At 35.8% G+C, this 21,072-nt stretch overlaps 2 protein-coding genes across 3 annotated transcripts in view; one reads left to right on the forward strand and one right to left on the reverse strand.

Moving 5' to 3' along the window:
* LOC145681174 (uncharacterized) overlaps positions 1–21,072 on the reverse strand; it is a 396,630-nt gene that overhangs the window by 178,048 nt on the left and 197,510 nt on the right. The gene's annotated exons all lie outside the window — the stretch shown is intronic.
* Positions 1–21,072, forward strand: part of LOC145681173 (uncharacterized) — a 92,536-nt gene that overhangs the window by 11,483 nt on the left and 59,981 nt on the right. Inside the window, exon 1 of one of the 2 annotated variants that reach the window (XM_081752644.1) lies at positions 15,489–15,914. The exons of the other annotated variant lie outside the window; for it this stretch is intronic. The gene's annotated coding sequence lies outside the window, so the exon portion shown is untranslated. Of the gene's footprint in view, positions 1–15,488; positions 15,915–21,072 lie in introns of those variants that run through there. 2 annotated transcript variants of the gene reach the window in all.

Consider the following 21,072-nt stretch of genomic DNA (forward strand, 5'->3'; position numbering starts at 1 on the left):
CTCTAGCTCTTAATGGCCTTAGACAGGTATCGGATAACTCCCTCGCTCATAGCAGTCTCAGGATTGGGTGATTAAAGGATATCTCTTTTGCTCATAGCAGTCTCAATATTGGGTGATTAAAGGATATCTCTTTTGCTCATAGCAGTCTCAGGATTGGGTGATTAAAGGATATATCTTTTGCTCATTGCAGTCTTAGGATTGGATGATTAAAGGGTATCTCTTTTGCTCATAGCAGTCTCAGGTTTGGGTGATTAAAGGATATCTCTTTTGCTCATAGCAGTCTCAGGATTGGGTGATTAAAGGATATCTCTTTTGCTCATAGCAGTCTCAGAATTGGGTGATTAAAGGATATCTCTTTTGCTCATAGCAGTCTCAGAATTGGGTGATTAAAGGATATCTCTTTTGCTCATAGCAGTCTCAGGATTGGGTGATTAAAGGATATCTCTTTTGCTCATAGCAGTGTCAGGATTGGGTGATTAAAGGATATCTCTTTTGCTTATAGCAGTCTTTGGATTGGGTGATTAAAGGATATCTCTTTTGCTCATAGCAGTCTCAGGATTGGGTGGTTAAAGGATATCTCTTTTGCTCATAGCAGTCTTTGGATTGGGTGGTTAAAGGATATCTCTTTTGCTCATAGCAGTCTCAGGATTGGGTGATTAAAGGATATCTCCTTTTGTCATAGTAGCCTCGAGAGTTAGTTAAAGGAATTCTCCGTAACTCATAGCAGCCCAGGAGAAGATGATTAACGAAACTCCTCTTCGCTCATAACAGCCTTAGGAGATGGCTTTAAAGGAATTCTCCATGGCGGCCCCAGGGGAAGGTCTAAATGGGTGAATAATCAGCTATAAACTGATAGCTTCCTCTTATCGAGGTCTTCTTTTATATGCCTCTTCTTTAAGAAAGGTTCTATGATGGGTAGTCGGCTTTCTTCGTACTTTTTCCGAATTCTCTTCGTCTCTTCCTGAAAGCCTCTTTCTATCATCTGCTATTGTTTATGTATAAACGTAATAGCACGTTTTCTTAGTAAAAGCATGTAGTTGCTCTGCGTGAGGGAATGGAACCTTACAATATAGACCAAAAGGCGTGGATCCGCTATTTGGACAAAAGGACTCAATAGTGTAGCCCATGAGACGCGACGAGACGAGAAATGAGGTTTTCTCGTCTCGCCTCGATCCTGGAAGAAGTCTTTCTCATTTCATGTCGATTCTCGAAAAGATTTTTTTTGTTTCGTCTCGAATTTTTCTCGCCTCGTTTTGTAAATTTACGTACAAAATGTATGCTCTGATCGTTTTCTTAATTTCATTTAGAAGTTATTGTAATCCTTCCACGTCACGAGAGGTCCACGAAATGTGTGACGTAACAACATTTAAGCATATTTATTAGTGGATTATATTATGTTCGTACAAACATTTTATTAATTTATAGCTTTTATACTTTCAATAATGTAACACTAAAGCAGTGTCTGAGATCTAAGACTTAGTTGAACTAGTGTTGCTCTGAGATTCCTGAAATTTCTCGTCTCGTCTTGTTTCCGAGACGAGAAACTTTCACAGCTACATTATGTACACATCGGTTGTATTTTCAACATGAGAAGAGGGCTGTAGTCGAGTTTCGCGTAGTAAAATTTGTAAATCATATACAAAAATTGCTAGTTTGCTCCGGTATAAAGCATATTGTGTAGACCAAGCACATTTGACTGGCACAAACGATTCTCTTTCCAAACGACACTTGTCAGCACAAGTCTGTCCAGAGAAACCAAGACCAACCAAAGATTGCAAACAGTAGTGATGAGTCAACTTTATTGATCAATGGTGTACGCAAAATTTCGTCAAGAAGTTTTTCTAGCTTCCAAATGCATGTCATTTCAGGTAATTTATACATATCTTAATATTGTTTATAATTGCACAATAACTTGCTCAAAGAGGGGGGATTAAATCCAGAACCCCTTGGGTACGCCACTGTTGTTGATTGTCTTTTTTCATGTCTGGGTCTCAATCGTTACGAATTTGTTGTAGAAGGCCAACCCATCAACGATAGCTTGTATCTACAGGCCATGAGTAGACTTTTCCAGCGAATAATGCTTGTGCAAGCCTTAAAGATCATAATTTTGTTTACAGCAATTTGATATCTCATACGGTACCGGAGATATGATAATATAGGTAAAGTTTGCAACACTGGTTAAAATTATATTATTCCGGGAACTTGATGAACTACTAGTTTTTTTTAAAAAAAAAACTACTATAATATTACAGAAGTAAAAGAAAGCGACAATTGTTTTTTTTAATCGCACAAACATATTTTAAGCTGTATAGCAATCTTTACTATGTTTTTAAAACTCCGGAACAGTCTGAGATATCAAATTGCTGCAAACAGCATTGTGATGTTTAAGTCTATTGAAAAACGACCACTTCAACCGCCTTTTCCCCACAGATTCAACTTGTTTCAGTTATTGAGTCGTAAAAGATGATGATTTTGATTTTAACGTCCCTTTCAGCAGCGAGGCTATATGAGACGGCACCAGTGTTTCTTTCAGAAACAATGTTCCGGGGGGGAGGGTACACTTAGTATTCCGGGAAGTACTGCTAACACTATTCTATTTATTATTATGTTATACACGTCTTATTTTGGTCTCCTCCGGGGGGGACACTCTCAGAGCTCCAGGGGGCAGTGCCCCCCAAAAACAGGTCTGGAAGAAACACGACGGGACCTACTGATTAACGTGGAATCCGAACCACATGAGCTCCCGCCGGAAATCGAAACCGAGTCTCCCACGCCAAAGACACGTACGCTAACCGTTTAGCCAGAAGGAGCTCTTGAGTTGTAAAAGAAATTGATTTGTACGAATTATATATTCTAAGAGATGTAACTTCCGATGAATTGCTTCAAACTCAGTCATATTTAACTGTAAACAAAATCTATTTTAGAACATACAACCACTTTCTGCAAAGTTGTTTCGAGGTACCGTAAGAAATAGTCGAGTGGATGGGCTAGTAGTTAGAGAAGCAAAAAAGCCGGCTTTTTTGAATCGATGGTTTTTTTCACATAAAAAGCCGGCTTTTTTGGGAAAAAAACGAGAATTTTGGAAATTTTGGCTTTTTTTAACTTCATGATTTTTCTATCTAAATAGCTTTCTTATAGTATATTCTATAGTTAGATAAGAATTCCATGACCTGAATGTGATATTTCGCTCTGAAATTCACCATCAAGATAGATGGAGCACATACGAATTAAAGCTAACATGAAGAATGTAGTATTTGAGGGTAATTTTAGAGGCTATTTAACTTTATTTTAACTTTTGAGTTATCGACATCTCTTTTCTTCTCTAGTTTGTCATCCGTGTTTCATTTCTAAGAGCTTTTAGTACTCTAGCTTCTAGCGCAAAAGTTAAACTTGCCCGTTTTTCTATTTATCCGTCAAAGCGTACGTTTTTCAATATATCCGTCAAGCCGTACTTCCATATTTCTGTTATACTGTAGCTGTGAAGTGATTTAGCAATAATTTTCCGGACACAACCTTGAATACCAATTTATACAAATAATCAATAGCGGATTTAGAAAAGTACTTTAGGAGGGTTTTTTCTGATTGTTTCGTTTCCTAAAAAGTCCTAATTTTATTTGGGAAGTGCTTGAAGTTTATGAGTACAGACATAATATTTCGTTTCGTTTATATGTTTAGCAATAATCTTCCGGATACAACTTTAAAAATCATTTTATACTGAGAATCAGTGGCGGATTTAGAAAAGTATTTTGGGAAGGGTTTCTTACTAATGTTTAGTTTTTTTATTCGTAATTTTTATTTGACGGGAGCTTAAAGTTTATGAGTAAAGGCATAAATAATAGATATTTCGTTTGTTGCAGACATTCCGTAACTTTGGGGAACGGGCTTCAGTCCGAAAGACCGCACCCCTAACTTTCGCAAAACCGTCACTGCTGGTAATTAGTAATAATAACGATTTAAAAACAATAAAAAAGGAAGTCGCCCAACTCACAGTACACGCACTATTTCTACTTTCACGGATGGAATGAAGAAAAGCTTTGTCAGAATGGTCGAATGCTGGTTGAATCCCGGACTTCCCGATAGAAGCGCAAAAGCTAGTTTTTTTTGGGGGGGGGAGTTCCGTAATGATATGTTGAATCCCTCTTGTTAAAAATTCAGAAAACTTGAGGATTGGGTAAACTGTGATGGTGGTTCTATAAAACTTAACTGTAGAATTTCAAGAATATACAGAACCAAAAGCTCTAGATGTACAGCCTTTAAGTGTATCATATAAATCTAAATATTTCTCTTATGTTTTATTTTAATTTTATTTTGTTTCAAAAAGAGGGTATGGAATATTTTGAAGTAAAAGTACTACATACTATTTTGCTAGTTATTTGTGTATTCTTTAAAAAGAAGTGTTTACTTTTAGGGTTGGCTGGTTTACACCAACTTTTTTTTTAATAACTGGTTTAAACCACAAAAATAAAAAGAATGAAAAATGCGAATCGTGTGAACTTCATGGTAACGTTTCCAGATATCAAACCACCTGCAATAGTTTTATTTCCCTTTCACCTTTTAATCAAGGTGTCCCATGTTCAATTCTCGGTCGAACCACAAACCTTCTTTCATGCGTAACCCAAGTAGCGGTTCGGATGTCAGTTTAAGCGAAAGTCTTCTCCTTGATAACCTCGGTATTTCGTAAGGATGTTAAGCCTAAATATACGAAACAAACCAAATTGTATATTTCTGCATGCCTAAATGCGTGTTGTTTTATAAAGAAGCCAATATTGCTTAAATATATTGATAGAAATTGGCAAAATTTATCGATTCCCTACGTAGCTTCCAACATTAGCTTGGATTGGACTTTCAATGATATCTACGTACCGGTACTAAATTTGTAATTTAATACCACAGTTTTAGCGTACTGATTATGGTACGTTGACCTTTAAATTTTACATGCAAAGCAATAACAGGATTTTCCCGTTATTGTCTTACATTTCAAGTAATGACGGGATTTTCCCAATGGCTAGGGCGGGAGATTCTCAACTTAAGAAATTTACTGACCGCACTTCTTTAAGCTTATGGGAGTTCTTCCGGCATAACCCCGCTGTTGCATAATAACATCAAGGCGAAACAAACTTATTTCTGTGAATATGTAATATAAATACATAAAGCAAAAAATCTAAGTCAAAAAAGCCTGGTTTAAACCAAAAAAGCCCGGTTTAAACGGGTTTAAACGGGTTAAAACGGGTTTTTGGCATTTTCAAAAACAACCACGGTTCTCGCCAACTCTGCTTACTTTTGTATATAGGAGGTTAAAAAATTCTTATTATATACATTGGTTAATCCTGTGGAATTCATAATGTAAATATGTCGAAGAAAAATTGTTTGAAATATTTTTTCGAAATTCATAGTTTATTTTCGAGGTTTTATATTATTATCAGCATCAACCACTAATTAAATGATTTTTTGTGTTATAGAGAAGCGATACAAAGTCTCTTTTATCAATTTAAAGCAGTATTTTGAAAAAAGCCCAAAATTTCCCAAGCAAAAAAGCAAAGCAGAAAAAACCGAGTTTTTTTCCAAAAAAGCCGGTTTTTTCCGAGCCCTTGCATCTCTACTAGTAGTTAATCAATTATGTGTTCATGTGTTAAAATCCTGGAGAAGGTCAAGTTTTTTCTTTGTCTGTATTTATTCCGTCTTTCAATAGCCCTTTATCAAATCCTGTATTTTCAAATTCAATAAGGAAACAATATTATACGAATTGTAAATATAAAATTCTATAGCTGAAAACAAGATATAAAATATCTTTACTATTCTATAATTATCCGAAGAAACTGTATCATGAGGAACGTGCTACTGGCTATGGTTGCAGGATAGAGGGAAGGGGTAAAGGACGTAACAGTTGATGGACGGTTCAAAACAGAAAATATGAACGTGAAGACAAAGAGGTTAGCTGAGGATTGTGGAGTGATCAGATGTGGTAAGTGACTTACCAATAATGGCAGAATACCTATAATGATGATAATGATGCCAAGATAAAGAAATGAAATGAAATCTTTCACTTTTATGTTCCACAATTATGTCGTCTAGGCTAAAGGAGACGGTAATAATGAGAAACTAATAGAATGGTGGGATGAATAAAGGGGAAGGAAAGAGAAAACCCCGAGAAAATCCACACACACGGTGTTTGTCCACCACGAAGTTCACTTAGCGCGAGCTGGGATCGAACCAGGGACCACATACACCAGAGGTGAACGCTCTACCACTGAGCTACCACGCCTCCGCAATGAGAAATGTCTTTAGTTGTAAAAGTTAAAGTAAAATTTGGTGAATAAAATCAAGCGCATGGAAAAAATTAATCGATCAACATGAAAAATTACTGTTAATTATTAAAAATAGAATAAAAAGCTATATGGTTGAGAATAATAATGAAAATTATTTATTTTTAATGTTTTTTATGCATTCCTTAGATCTATCAGGAACACAGTTCTTCAAAAATATGCACAAAAGAGTTTTTGAGGAATATTCGTAAGATCTTCGAGAGGAAATAACGATTAATTTCTTAATTGAAAGAAGAATTATCAATTAAAAATTAACTCCTTCAAAATTTATTTGATTAAAATAAAAATTAATTATCATTTTAACAGATTAATTTAATTGTTAATTTTTTTAACGGATTCATTATAAGCCTGTCCAACTGAATGAGATTTAATGCTGTTAGCAATTATTATTTGCTTAATGAGATCTTTATTATATCTTTCGTGTTCCACCAAGTGTGTGTGTCTTACAATTACGTCCCGAGTACTTCTATGCACTAAAACTCAATATCTTATTTAACCTCTTTATTCTCAATCTTTACCGTATATCACTTATACTTCTCTAGACATTTATTCCGAAGTTGGTCGTATGCTTTCGCCACGTTTTTTTCGCTGTGATCTCCTTTCCACGTTTTATGCAATTTGTTATTAGGTTCATTAATCCGTACTCTTCACAAACTTTTAAAAGATTTTGCTCATTATCAACGTATTGCTTCACAAATGTTAAAACTGTTAGTTCACTCAGTGGTGCCCCCCCCTCATGTCCATGACGCACCCCCCTCAATTGTCTATCCGTAGGTGTTCTTCCATGAAAAAAAATATTTTCTATTAATTTTTACACTCCCTCAAACATATTTATATAGATTTTTACCCCCCCCAAAATTTCAATGACGCAGTTTGCGTCATAGCCCCCCTTGTGGGCACCCCTGAGTTCACTGCCCTTGTACATTCGCCATGTTGATAACATAAATGCTCGTTACTTTCCCACAATGTAACTGTTCGGTTACCTTGCGCCAAGTAGTTCCCTCCGCTCGCCGTATAGTCCCATCTTTATAACCGCTTATATATAAGAAATAAACAGATTTTTCGAGACCCTCATATATTATCAAGCACACAAACGATCAAATTATCCATCTTTCCTGTAAATTTTTAAAATTTTGCTGGAAACGGATGCCCAACTTTGGAACTTAACCCTTTTCTTATATCAATAATCATCAATTAATTCACATTCTATCATAAATCTTAACCTTAAATCATAATCGTATATAAACAATCTCATATCTATATCTTATTTTCACAGGCTACTGCTCATTTTACTTAGTAAAAATAAGTGTCACATTTACAAGCACTTTGTGCCCATCTCACATTCCACCAATTGCATTATATATACAGTACACCTCAATTTTGGACACTGTTTTTCATTGAAAACTAGTAATACGTGTTTTAGAATTTCTGTATTAAAATTATTCAATATTATATTCTCTTTTATTTGACTGTGATACGTAGTGACGTGGCACGTTATTTTCAACATTTTCCTTTATGAACTGCTTTAGGGATTCCTTTTGGGATAGAAGACAAATGGACGCCCTAAAAGGTATTCAAACCTCTGATTGGGCATTGAATAAGTTATTTCATAAATTAAACGCAAATGAAGCCTATAATCCACTACTATTCTTTCTGTCCAGATATGTTTATATGCTAGACCCGTCCTCAACAGAAAATATCGGCTGTGTGCTTATGTACCATACCCATCTCTAAAGGATCCAAGAAATGGTGTCCTAAAGGCCACTCAAGTCCATGGTTGGGTATTGAATGACTAATTTCACAAGTCAAATGCAAATGAGGTTCATAAACCACAATAGTATTCTCCGCCCAATTTTTGTGTTTATAGACTGTTCCACGCCTGTCCTTAACGGAAAGATGGGCTGTGTGTTTATATATGCCACTCTCGTCTCTAAAGGATCCAAAAATTGTGCCCTAAAAGCTATTCAAGTATGTTGGGTAATGTATGACTTATTTGACAAGTCAAACGCAAATGAGGTTTAAAAACCACAATAGTATTCTCCGTCCAGATTTTGTGTTTATGGACTGTTCCACGCCTGTCCTTAAAGCAAAGATGGGCTGTGTGTTTATATATGCCAGTCTCGTCTCTAAAGAATCCAAAAATTGTGCCCTAAAAGCTATTCAAGTATGGTGGGTAATGAATGACTTATTTGACAAGTCAAACGCAAATGAAGTTTATAAACCACAATAGTATTCTCCGTCAAGATTTTGTGTTTATAGACTGTTCCACGCTCGTCCTTAAAACAAAGATGGGCTGTGTGTTTATATATGCCACTCTCGTCTCTAAAGGATCCAAAAATTGTGCCCTAAAAGCTATTCAAGTATGTTGGGTAATGAATGACTTATTTGACAAGTTTAAAGCAAATGAGGTTTATAAACCACAGCCGTACTCTTCGTTCAGATTTTGTGTTTATAATCCACACCCGTCCTCAACGAAAAAATTGGGTCTGTGTTTATATGCTATATCCATCTCTAAAGGGTTTAAAGGCGGTTATCAGTCTTTCTTGAGAACCCCCCCCCCCCCGCAGAAAAGTGACGCTCTAAAACTCATTCAACTCTATTGTTGAATATCGAGTGACTTATTTGACAAGTTAAACCCAAATAAGGCTTATAAACGACATTCGTCCTCTCCGTCCAGATTTTGTTTATCTACCACACTCGTTCTAAACAGGATGATAAACTGTATGTGTATATGTTATGGCCATCTCTAAATAACTAATGTTATTTCTGCAAATGAAACTGTTAAAAACATTTTAAATCGTAAGGTTTCACTGTTCTCTTTCATTTACTGGAATTACGAGCAACTATAACTCTAACACGAGAACATTATTTCATTATGGTTTGTACACAATTTCTGGAAAAGTTATATGGTATTTTATCTAAATCAATGCATAGAAGAGGCAGTAGTGGATATGATGCTGTACCAAATTTCCTGACGTGCCCTAAAAACTGTAATCATAGCTATATTCAACATTTTTGACATAGTTCATCTAGGAAGTTTGAAAAAAAATGAAGATTACTTTTATTTTCTCGTATATTGCAGAGTAGTTATCAGCATTTTCAAGCGAGTGATTCAACAATGTTTCCTTCTGACTAACCCCACTGAACACGCAAAGCGTGAATCATTTTACTCGCTGCTGGTGTGATGCAAAAGAGTTTTTAAAAGAGGTATCTTGATATGGATATATTCATATATTTTCCTTCCTCTCAAAATTAAATCAAACCAGGGAAATGATGGCTTTCTGCTTCTCTCAAAGTATAGTATCATCGTCTAAACTTCAACTGTGGAGTTATTTAGACTAGGGATGCTTCAGTTAACTCTAGGCTATATTTTAAAATATAATTATTTTTCATTTCAATTATTATTATTATTATTATTATTATTATTATTATTATTATTATTATTATTATTATTATTATTATTATTATTATTATTATTATTATTATTATTATGTACTAGCAGAATACCCGTTCTTCGCACGGTGAGATTATGTTCCATTTTGAACATAAAGGACTGAATTTGGATTTAAACGCCATCGGAAGTGTCACTGTTAATCTCAGAGACCCAGAAACCTATGCATTCAACGCTAACATCGGTCATTTTCAGTCATATTTAGACTATATATATATACCTCCCCCTCCCTCAACTTGTAACGTTGAATTTGGATTTAGATAACATCGGAAGTTTCATTGTTCATCTTAGCGACCCCGAAAACTATGGATTCGGCGTAATATCGGTCATTTTCGATCATATATATATATATATATATATATATATATATATATATATATATATATATACACGTGATGTGATTGGAAAGTTTTAAGACAGTTGACAACACTGCTCAGGAGGAGTAGATATAATCGCCCGTTAGCATGAAAGCGGTGGCTTGGTGTGTCCTTGAGACATGTTGAAACATACACCGAGATATCTTTATTCAGTACGGCGTAGCAACCAGTTGAGTGCAGGCGTGTGTGTGTGTCGGCGGATTTTTAAGTGCACAAAATGGATGAAAAATTGGAACAACGCGTTTTGTGAAAGTTTGTTTTAAAACTGGGAATTCTGTTTTGGAGACTTACGAACTCTTAAAAACAGCTTTTGGAGACAAATGTCTGAGCCAGTCAAACGTGTTTGTCTGCTTTCACAGATTCAAAGATGGCCGCGAGTCAGTAGAGGATGAACCCCGGTCTAGCCGGATTCCAACATCAGAAACTAACGAAACCATTGCGAAAGTTGACGATTTAGTGCACTCGAACCGTAGACTTACAATTAGGGAGATGGCTGAAGTCCTGAATTTAAGTTTCTATTAGGTTCAGTCAATTTTAACTGATGATTTGAACATGCGTCGAGTGTCCGCGAAATTCATTCCAAAAGTGTTGTCACACGAGCAGAAACCACACACACTTGAAGTGTCCCAAGAACTGTTTAATCGAGCCGAAATGGGCTCAGATTTCTTGAATAGGGTAATAACAGGTGATGAATCATGGGTTCATGGGTATGACCCAGAAACAAAGGCCCAATCTTCTCAGTGGAAGAGTCCATATTCACCAAGACCAAAGAAAGTGCGACAAAGTCGGTCAAATGTGAAGACAATGTTGGTGTTTTTTCGATTCTAAAGGTATCGTGCATCATGAATTTGCCACTAGGGGCTAGACAGTCAACCAGGAATACTACAAAAGTGTCCTTCAGCGTCTGCGCAAAAATGTGCGGCGGAAAAGTCCTGCCCTCTGGAAAGAAAAGAATTGAATTCTACACCACGACAATGCACCAGCGCATTGTGCGTTCTCGATCCAGGAATATTTGGCTAAATTCAACATTCTTGTGCTTCCGCAACCCCCGTATTCCCCTGATTTGGCCCGGCCGACTTCTACCTCTTTCCTAAATTAAAAGTGTCATTGGAAGGGAAGAGATTTTACTCAATTGAGGACATTCAAGCAAGTACGGAGACAGTGCTTCATACCATCACGGAAAATAATTTTCAGGAATGCTTCCAGAAGTGGAAACACTGTGGCCCAAAAGAAGATATACAGTCAACTCATTCCTTTTTATATCATTTCTTATTGTTATCCATTAGGTAGACTTAGTTTATTTCTTATTTGTTCTTAATGTCTTCTATTTCTTAAGCTCGGAACAGCCGAAGCAATAAACCTATAAGGCAGAATGTTATACTTGATCAATGCAGGGGTGTGTACCTACTTTTTGGCCACCCTGTATATATATATATATCCAGGGCCGGATCCAGGATTTTGTGAGGGTGGTGCACCATTAACTACCAGTACATTGGAATATTTAAAAAAAATGCCTTTAGGCATCTGTGGTGTGTATTAGGAATTGACTTAAACTGTTGCTTTTGAAAACAATCCGCTTTCTTTTAAGCCCGAAACGGAAACATGACATGAAATTTTCGGAAGGTATTGCTATTTCCACTTTCAGCTTTTCACTTTAGATAGTGTGTATTCACAACGGAGGCGGGGTGCACGTGCTCGGTGCACCTTCCTAAATCCGGCCCTGTATATATCCCATCCCAAGTTCTACGATGATCCGGGACACCATTCTACGCCTTTGATGGGAAATACTATTTCATTGGCCATACTCCCCGTACCTAGTGATGGGAGGTGGAAAATTTTCCGCTATATTTTTCCGGAAAATTTTTCGTTCTAAAAAAATATCAGCAATCAAGTAACAATTCCTCAGTGATCATAAAATTTAATTAAATTCATGTTTAGAAATGTTAAAAAGTGAAAGATCGTTTAAAAAATCTGAAAATTTTCATGGCTTAGACAATTTTCAGTTCTATGTAGAACAAGTGAAACAACTTTTCATGAATCGAAAAATTGTCTGTCCTGTATGGAAAAATTGAAAAACTTTGTGTGTCAGAAAATTTTCATCATTTTGAAGTTAAAAGTAAATCGGAAAGTGTTATTGCTCTGTAGAAACAAGTGAAAGGAATTTTCATAGATCGGAAAATTTTCATTGCGATGTAGAAACAAGTAGAAAAAAACTTTTCGTAAGCTGGACAATTTTGGATATTATGTATAGTGATATTAAGCGGAAAATTTTCCACTATATTTAACTGTATATTGAGCTACAAAGTTGAATTCCTGTAGCGGAAAGTCAGTCAGCAAAATTTTCCAATTAGCTTCGGGAACCGGAAAATTTTCTAATATTTCAAGTTGGGAAGTAAAATTTTACATAGTGTTTCTCTCTCTCTCCGAGTTCCTTCGTTGCTAAGCGGTTAGCATACGCACCTTTGGCATGGGAGACCTGGCTTCAATTCCCGGCGGGAGCTCATGTGGTTCGGATTAAACGTTAATCAGTAGGTAAGGTTTAATATAGCCTCGCTGCTGAAAGGGACGTTAAACTCAAAATCAACTCAATTCAACTCTCTCTATCTCTATATCTCTCTCTGTGTGTAAAGTGCAGAAAACATACATCGAGTTAGTAGAGTACAAATATCCCATTCTGTTATTTAAAATTTAAATTTATTTAAAGTGATGAATATTTTGCAATTCATAAAAACATTCTCTACTTATTCCTACATCGTTGTTTAGCCGTAAAAGTTATTGGTAATAAATATTGTCTAAAAAAGTTTCATGAAGTGAAAATCGAACGATTCTTCATTTCTTCAAAAAGGTTTCAAAAACTTTAATGCGTTCTTCCCGCAGAATCCACCTTTGATCTCACAAAATTATATTTCCTCAGTTTAATACACGTAAGACGAAGTTTTCTCATAGCTTTAATAATTTTCTAGATTTACATAATGCAACATTTATAAATAAGTAGAGATAATATAAAGTGCCTACTGTAAATTTTTGACTACCCAAAACTTGGATTTAAGTAACTCATGAAAACAAATAATGACCATTTTCTTAAAAAAAAAATAAAAATAAAAAATAAATTCATTCAGAGAAAGTGAAATATAACTAATAAGGAAGCTGATTTGTGTAGTTGTTCTTTCAATAAAATAATAAAAGAAACGTAAAAAGCTGCACTGTTAGCTTTCATTCTAAAAGCAACAAGAAATTTTATTTTAATTTACAAAATAATATATTTACAGATTTGTACTTGTTCTATCGAATTGGTATTATTTTTAATACATTTTATACATAATAATGGTAGTTTTACAATAAAAATATCTGCTCTAAGATGTTGATTATACAAAATTCTAATATTGAAATTACGAATTACGACGTTAAACACAATAAAATCAAAGCATTTCTTCTTATTTTCTGTTACAAAAACTATGTTCATAAGGAACTTTTATGTAGTTATTTCATTACATAGGCAGGCCTATATGTGAAGAAAAAGTGGAATTTTCTGGTTTTGAAATATTTGATAAATTCAGAAAGGTTTCTTTTCGATTTTTTTGTTACATTTTAAATATTGGAATGGGATATTTGTTCTCTACGAACTCCATGTATGTTTCCTGCACTTTACACAAACACACACACACACACACACACACAGAGAGAGAGAGAGAGAGAGAGAGAGAGAGAAACACTATGTAAATTTTTACTTCCCATCTTGAAATATTAGAAAATTTTCCGGTTCCCGAAATCTAATTGGAAAATTATAATTTGTTGCTGTCTAATTTTCTTCTACAGGAATTGAATTTTATAGGAATAAATATAGTGGAAAATTTTCCACCTAACATCACTATACATAATATACAAAATTTTCCGGCTTATGAAAAATAATGGCCACTTGTTTCTACATTGCAATGAAAACTCCGATTCGCAAAAACTTGTTTTACTTTTTGCTTAAAAATGATGAAAATTTTCCGACTCAAAAAGTTTTTCGATTTTTCCATACAGGACAGACAATCTTTCGATTCATGAAAAATTGTTTCACTTGTTCCTACATAGTACTGAAAATTATCTGAGCCATTAAAATTCTTTAAACGATCTTTCACTATTTAACATTTCTATACATGAATTGAATCAGTTTTATAATCATTGAGGAATTGTTACTTGATCAGTGATATTTGTTTAGAACGGAAAATTTTCCGAAAAAATATAGAAGAAAACTTTCCACCTCACATCACGGCTAAACAACGATGTAGGAATAAGTGGAGATGTTTTTATGAATATGAAAATTTTCATCACTGGTTGTACCGTCCGATTATCACCGGTTCCATTCCTTGGACAATCACCTTAGAGGACGCTAGTCCAAATCCCTAGTAGAGGTGGAAAATACACTTGATACCTTCTTCGCTTCACGGTCCACCAAGTTCTACCGCGATGGAATCCATGCCTTTCAGAATGTTTGCAGAAGATCGTCGATGATAATGGGAACTATTTTTGATCTTCTAGGTACGTCTTAGGTGACCGATGTTCGAAGGTGGTGCGTGAAAAAGCGACAGAACTTTCTTGGTTACATTTATACATATAATTACAGAGTAGCAACCTATTTAACATATTCGTTCATGTTTTTGTAGGCACAAGAAAGGAAACTTAAATTTCTAGGCATGTTTATCTATAGCATTATTATTATTATTATTATTATTATTATTATTATTATTATTATTATTATTATTATTATTATTATTATTATTATTATTATTATTATTATTATTATTATACATAAAACATATTAGGCCCTTGCCAACAGTAAACGCTCTTTCTTGTGCTATTACAGTATATGTGTAAGTTCTTTTGGCAATCAATGAACATTGAAAGCTCTTTCGTGGCTAGTCACGCTGTCCGGAAACTGTCAATTCCTGTATAAAATATACTTTTCACGTAATACCCATTAACGTTTTCGTGAAAGGAAATATATTTTCGCCTAGCGTTTGTCAGTTGTGTTTTTTTTTATTTTTTTTTTCGTTTGAAGTGTCCCCGTGCGCGCGAGTACTAAAATAATAAAAAAAAAGATCAAGAACGCAGCAAAAGCACTGTAGTAGTAGTAATTCTTTCTGTTATTTACGACCAACCATCTTTCCCACTCGTTGCTATGGCAACGCGCGGAGACGGCAGCACGCAGAAAAGAGAGAAAGAGAAAAAGATGGGGAGAGCATCCCTGCATCTCTTCGTCTGTAGCATTTTCTTCATCCTTTCCCCCTCCCTTTTACAACGTTTTCTCTCTCTGTCTCTCTCTGACGGTGATCAATACAACAATTGGGAACCAACATGGCGACCTGCTGCAAGGATGCTGCTTACCAACGCATTTTACAGTATAACAACACAAAAAGTGTCATTTGACGAACCATAACTCAAGCGCACAATCAGAATATGAGCCTGCGACACAAGTGAACCCTGTGTACTTGAGAAAACCACACCATTGCGTCTACTTACAGACTTACGAGTGTTTTGGTTGGTATATCATTTACCAACGAGCAGCGTTGATTGTTCTGAGGTGAATCTGTTAACTGTAATTAATTTGTTTATTTGCATAAAACTCTGTGTAATAAGTGAGAAACATAATAACGGCGCTAACATGTTAGGTGTTACGGATTTTCTTTGTCCCAGCTACAGGACATTGCATCAAACTATTAAGTGATATTACGTGGCTTATGTTTAAGGTTTTTCTCACCTCTCTAACAACTGAAGAAGGTAAGTCATATTCTAACGTCTATTAATATTATCATTATTTGGAGCAATATATTAATTTAAAAGGAGTTTAGCTTACCAAAAATTTCCTTATATATTTGTTCTGTTCGCATGCTTGTCCGGGAAAGACAAAATCTCAACTACTTGATGGATTACCATCAATTTTGGCCAGGATGTACAGGGTTTGAGTTCGTTAACAGAAGTGATCCGTCCAGTTGATGCCAAAATATGGACAATCAAAAATCGGTTTCCTATGTACTCCTATGGGAGCAACTATGGGTATCATCCTTGCTCGACAGACTTCCCGCAATGCTGATAAAATTAGCGGGTTAGTATAATACTCAGGATACAAAATACTTGTGTGTTCGTACAATATAATGCTAAAATGAAACTAAATCACCTTTCCACTCGACAAATGTAAAGATTTTTTCGTACATAATTAAGAATATGACAAACCTAGCAGAAGTGCCTGTTCTCCATACGGGAAAAATAAAGTTTAAAAAGTATAAAACGCGAAATTTGACAATTGTAGAAATTGCCCTCTTTTCCCCTCTTTGCAAGCGTAAATTTCAAAAAAACATTGCAACACGTGCTCCACAAATATATATATAAATGACTCGCCATTTTTGTTTGGGTCAGCAATAGTTCCCCGAATTCCTACGAAACAGGGAAAATTTTCCGATTGCGGCTGTAAGAATGCGATTTTACGCAAACGTAGTGGGTTCACTATACTACGAATTTTCATACACATACACATTTCACGCTTCCGACTTAAACGAGTATCATATTGGGCATTTTCTCAATAAAATAAAATCAGAAATTTGAAAATTATAGAAATTGCGTTCTTTTCTCACTTAGGAGCGGAGTTTCTTAAAGAAGATGAAATATGTGTTCAGCTATTTTCAATGAGGAGTTTATATGAAGAGTTTCATAATACTGTAGGGATTAGTGAGATACTTTTTTTCCCCTTTTGTCTCCAGAATTGAACACTCCTTTAGCCCCTTTAGGATATGTATTTCAAAAAGTCATCTCATACTTACTTTCGTAAAAAAAGAAGTTTTCTGTCTAAACTTCACGCTTTTAACTATACAAAGTATACGACTGATTGTATTAATTCTATCTGTTACTTGAGTATGTTAAATTTTGACACATACTTCCAATTCTTTCGCACTTTGGAGAAATGTTAAAAAGAGAGTCGTTAAATCAACTACCTAACATGATGATGAGTCATTCTTTTATAAACAGTTGTCAAAATGTTTTTAAAAAATATTTGGTTTCTTATTAAACGGACATGACTCCTATGAGAGATAATAAATCGTATAGCGTTAATTATTTATAAGTGATTAAGAGGAATGAAATACCGTCGGCCACGAAGAGGAACATAGTGAACATAGGAACAACAGATGGCATCACTTCTAGTCATGTAAATATTGTCAAAAAATTCATACACTCACACAACTGTTCTCGTGAAAGATTATAGAAATACCAGTTTGTCTAAAACGTATTGGGGTCTAAAAGATTGCATCAGCCACTTATCAATAAAGGAAAACTAAAGATTTGAAAGTGAAACGAAATCTTCCTTTCTACGTCTTATTGTTATGCCTTTGAAGCAGAAAGAGATGATAATTATTAGTGAAAGTGATTGAAACAAAATAACAGTTTCACGTTTGCATCACGTACCGGAGAGTTTGTTTCGTATTACGTGATGTTTCCAAATTAATATTGAAGCCGGAAGTGATGGTATATTTTAACCACTACGGTTTTAGTATGTATATTAGAATGGAGACGGGCAACATTTTTAGGACGTTTTAAATATTGAAATTGGAAGTTGTTAGGTTTTCTACCACTTCTGGTTCTGGTAGAAAGATCAAAGTAGAGATAGAGTATTTTCTTGGGACGTTTAAAACATTAAAGCCGGAAGTTATAGTTAATTTCTACCACTTCCGGTTCTGGTAGAGAGATTAAAGAGGAGATAGTATATTATTCGGACGTTTAAAACATTGAAACCGGAAGCTGTAGTGAATTTCTACCACTTCTGGTTCTGGTAGAGAGATTAAAGAGGAGATAGAGTATTTTCTTGGGACGTTTAAAACATTAAAGCCGGAAGTTATAGTTAATTTCTACCACTTCCGGTTCTGGTAGAGAGATTAAAGAGGAGATAGTATATTATTCGGACGTTTAAAACATTGAAACCGGAAGCTGTAGTGAATTTCTACCACTTCTGGTTCTGGTAGAGAGATTAAAGAGGAGATAGAGTATTTTCTTGGGACGTTTAAAACATTAAAGCCGGAAGTTATAGTTAATTTCTACCACTTCCGGTTCTGGTAGAGAGATTAAAGAGGAGATAGAGTATTTTCTTGGGACGTTTAAAACATTAAAGCCGGAAGTTATAGTTAATTTCTACCACTTCCGGTTCTGGTAGAGAGATTAAAGAGGAGATAGTATATTATTCGGACGTTTAAAACATTGAAACCGGAAGCTGTAGTGGATTTCTACTACTTCCGGTTCTGGTAGAGAGATCAAAGAGGAGATAGAGTATTTTCTTGGGACGTTTAAAACATTAAAGCCGGAAGTTATAGTTAATTTCTACCACTTCCGGTTCTGGTAGAGAGATTAAAGAGGAGATAGTATATTATTCGGACGTTTAAAACATTGAAACCGGAAGCTGTAGTGGATTTCTACTACTTCCGGTTCTGGTAGAGAGATCAAAGAGGAGATAGAGTATTTTCTTGGGACGTTTAAAACATTAAAGCCGGAAGTTATAGTTAATTTCTACCACTTCCGGTTCTGGTAGAGAGATTAAAGAGGAGATAGTATATTATTCGGACGTTTAAAACATTGAAACCGGAAGCTGTAGTGGATTTCTACTACTTCCGGTTCTGGTAGAGAGATCAAAGAGGAGATAGAGTATATTTTTGGGACGATTAATTGATTGCAGTAAAACTCTATCTATTAGCATTTTGCACTGTATAACCCTCTCAGCTGTCTAGTGGCTAGCGCATGCATCTTTGCTGTACGTGCTCACGGGTTCGATTTGCAGTGAGAAACCATAAAAATTTAATTTCACAAACATTCATCTGTGTTCTTTTGCCTAAAGGGCATAATCGTGGGGCACTAAACCAAAATTTAATTTATTTTCATTTTTATATACTCTATAGTGATCAACGTTGAAACCAAAAGTGGTTTGATTTCTGTCATTCCCGGTTTTGTTGGGATTTTGTTTGAGTTTACCGTCCCTTTTAGAAGCAAGGTTATATATAAGACATGGATCTAACGTGAAATTCGAACCACATGAGCTTCCGCCAAGAACCGAACCGGGATCTTTCGCGCCAAAGGTGATCCCGCTATTTACATAGATACGAGGAGCTCTATTTCCAAAATGAAATAAAATCTTTAAGTTTTACGTCCCACAATTATGCCGGCTAGACTAAAGGAGATGATAATGATGAGAAATGCATGCAATGGTGGAATGAATAAAGTGGGAGGAAACTGGAAAACCCCGAGAAAACCTATGCATACGGTGTTTGTCCACCACAAACTTCACTTAGCGTGAGCAGGAATCAGGCCCGTATCCACGGGAGGCTAGGAGGGCCGCCCCCCCCTAAACTTTGGCTGGGCCCCTAAAAGTTTCACGGTAGCCTTGCAAATGAACTATAATATGGTGATGAAGTATAATATGATTGGGTCGGGCCCCCCTAACTTCTACCGGCCCCCCTAAATTTTTGAGCTGGCTACGGGCCTGGCTGGAATCCAGCCAAGGATCCTATGCAGCAGAAGTGAACGCTCTACCACTGAGCTACCGCAGCCCCGAACTTCACTTCCAGTTTGAAGGGAGGGAGAAGTAAAAGAGAACGCTAAATCTATTTCTAAAGGAACGCTTCTAGCTAACTCTATTATTTTTGCTTTAGACCTACGTCTAACTTGTTAATATTGACTTCCACTTTTAATAGAGAGTACAGGATGGAGATGAAATGTATTCTTGGAACAATTAATCAATTGCAGGAAATCGTTTCACGCTATTTATTGCCATTTTTTTAAAAATTTTTGCTCTATAGTGATCAACATAAATTCTACCACTTCCTGTTTTAAGTATCACTTGTACCAACGAACTCGATTCCAAACTGGGGGGCCGCGGTGGCTTGGGGTCCTGCATTCGATCCCAGCCCCCGCCAAGTGAACTTTGTGGTGGACAAATACCGTGTGCGTGGGTTTCCTCGGGGTTCTCCTGTTTCCCCCACCCACTTTATTCATTCCACCATTTCATTCATTACTCATCATCACCGTCTCCTTTAGGCTATCGGCGTAATCATGGGACGTAAAACACAAGATTTCATTTTCGATTCCTAACTTTAGGGCTTTGACATTCTGGACAAAACTGATGGAGACCCGTTTCGTAGTTCTAGATTTCTTTTATCTCCCGACAGATACACGGGCAGGATAAATATACATCTGGGGCTGAGAGGTAAACTTTGCCAAGTCACTTTTTCATCATATTTTTTTCTTACTTACATTGGTATGATCTGTCAGGAAAGTAAATGTACACCTATTTTTCGAGTCTGGCATTCCTGCTCTCCATCCGTGGAGAGTATGAGAATTAAATCAATCAAATGTTTACTGAGGGGCAAAAAAAAAAGTCTAATCTGCATAAGACATTGCCGAGGGACACAAGCTGTGAACACGAATAGTGCATAGTCTAAATAAAGGACGACACCGAAAGAGAAAGCCAGAAACAGCTCTTAAACGGAGAAAAAAGACTAAAAATTGTCGAAGTGGGAACATAAAACACAAATACAACAAATACGCCGACAACCAAACGTTCACTACGCCATGATCTTGGTGTAGTGGTTAAGGTGCTGGCTTACAAATGCGAAGGACGTCAGTTCGAATCTCCGGTAAGGAAATTTTTAATTTTTTTTGTTAATAATACATAGTGTTTAGATTAGGCTGGTCAATATGTTTTGCACAGAGGCCCGGTTTAGCTCTGACCCACCACAGGTGCGAGAAGGGAGCAATACACTTTTTCTCTCTCCCTCTGTGTGTCTGTTTATCTATCTATCTGTATATATTTAACGTTATTTGTGAATGCCATAACCACCCTAATATTCAGCGGATTGAGACGAAACTTGGCACAAACATTAATTGTTGAAATATCTTGATGAGT

Source organism: Thermobia domestica, chromosome 3 (genome assembly GCF_964235325.1).
Source record: "Thermobia domestica chromosome 3, izTheDome1.hap1.1, whole genome shotgun sequence".
Lineage (NCBI taxonomy): Eukaryota > Metazoa > Arthropoda > Insecta > Zygentoma > Lepismatidae > Thermobia > Thermobia domestica.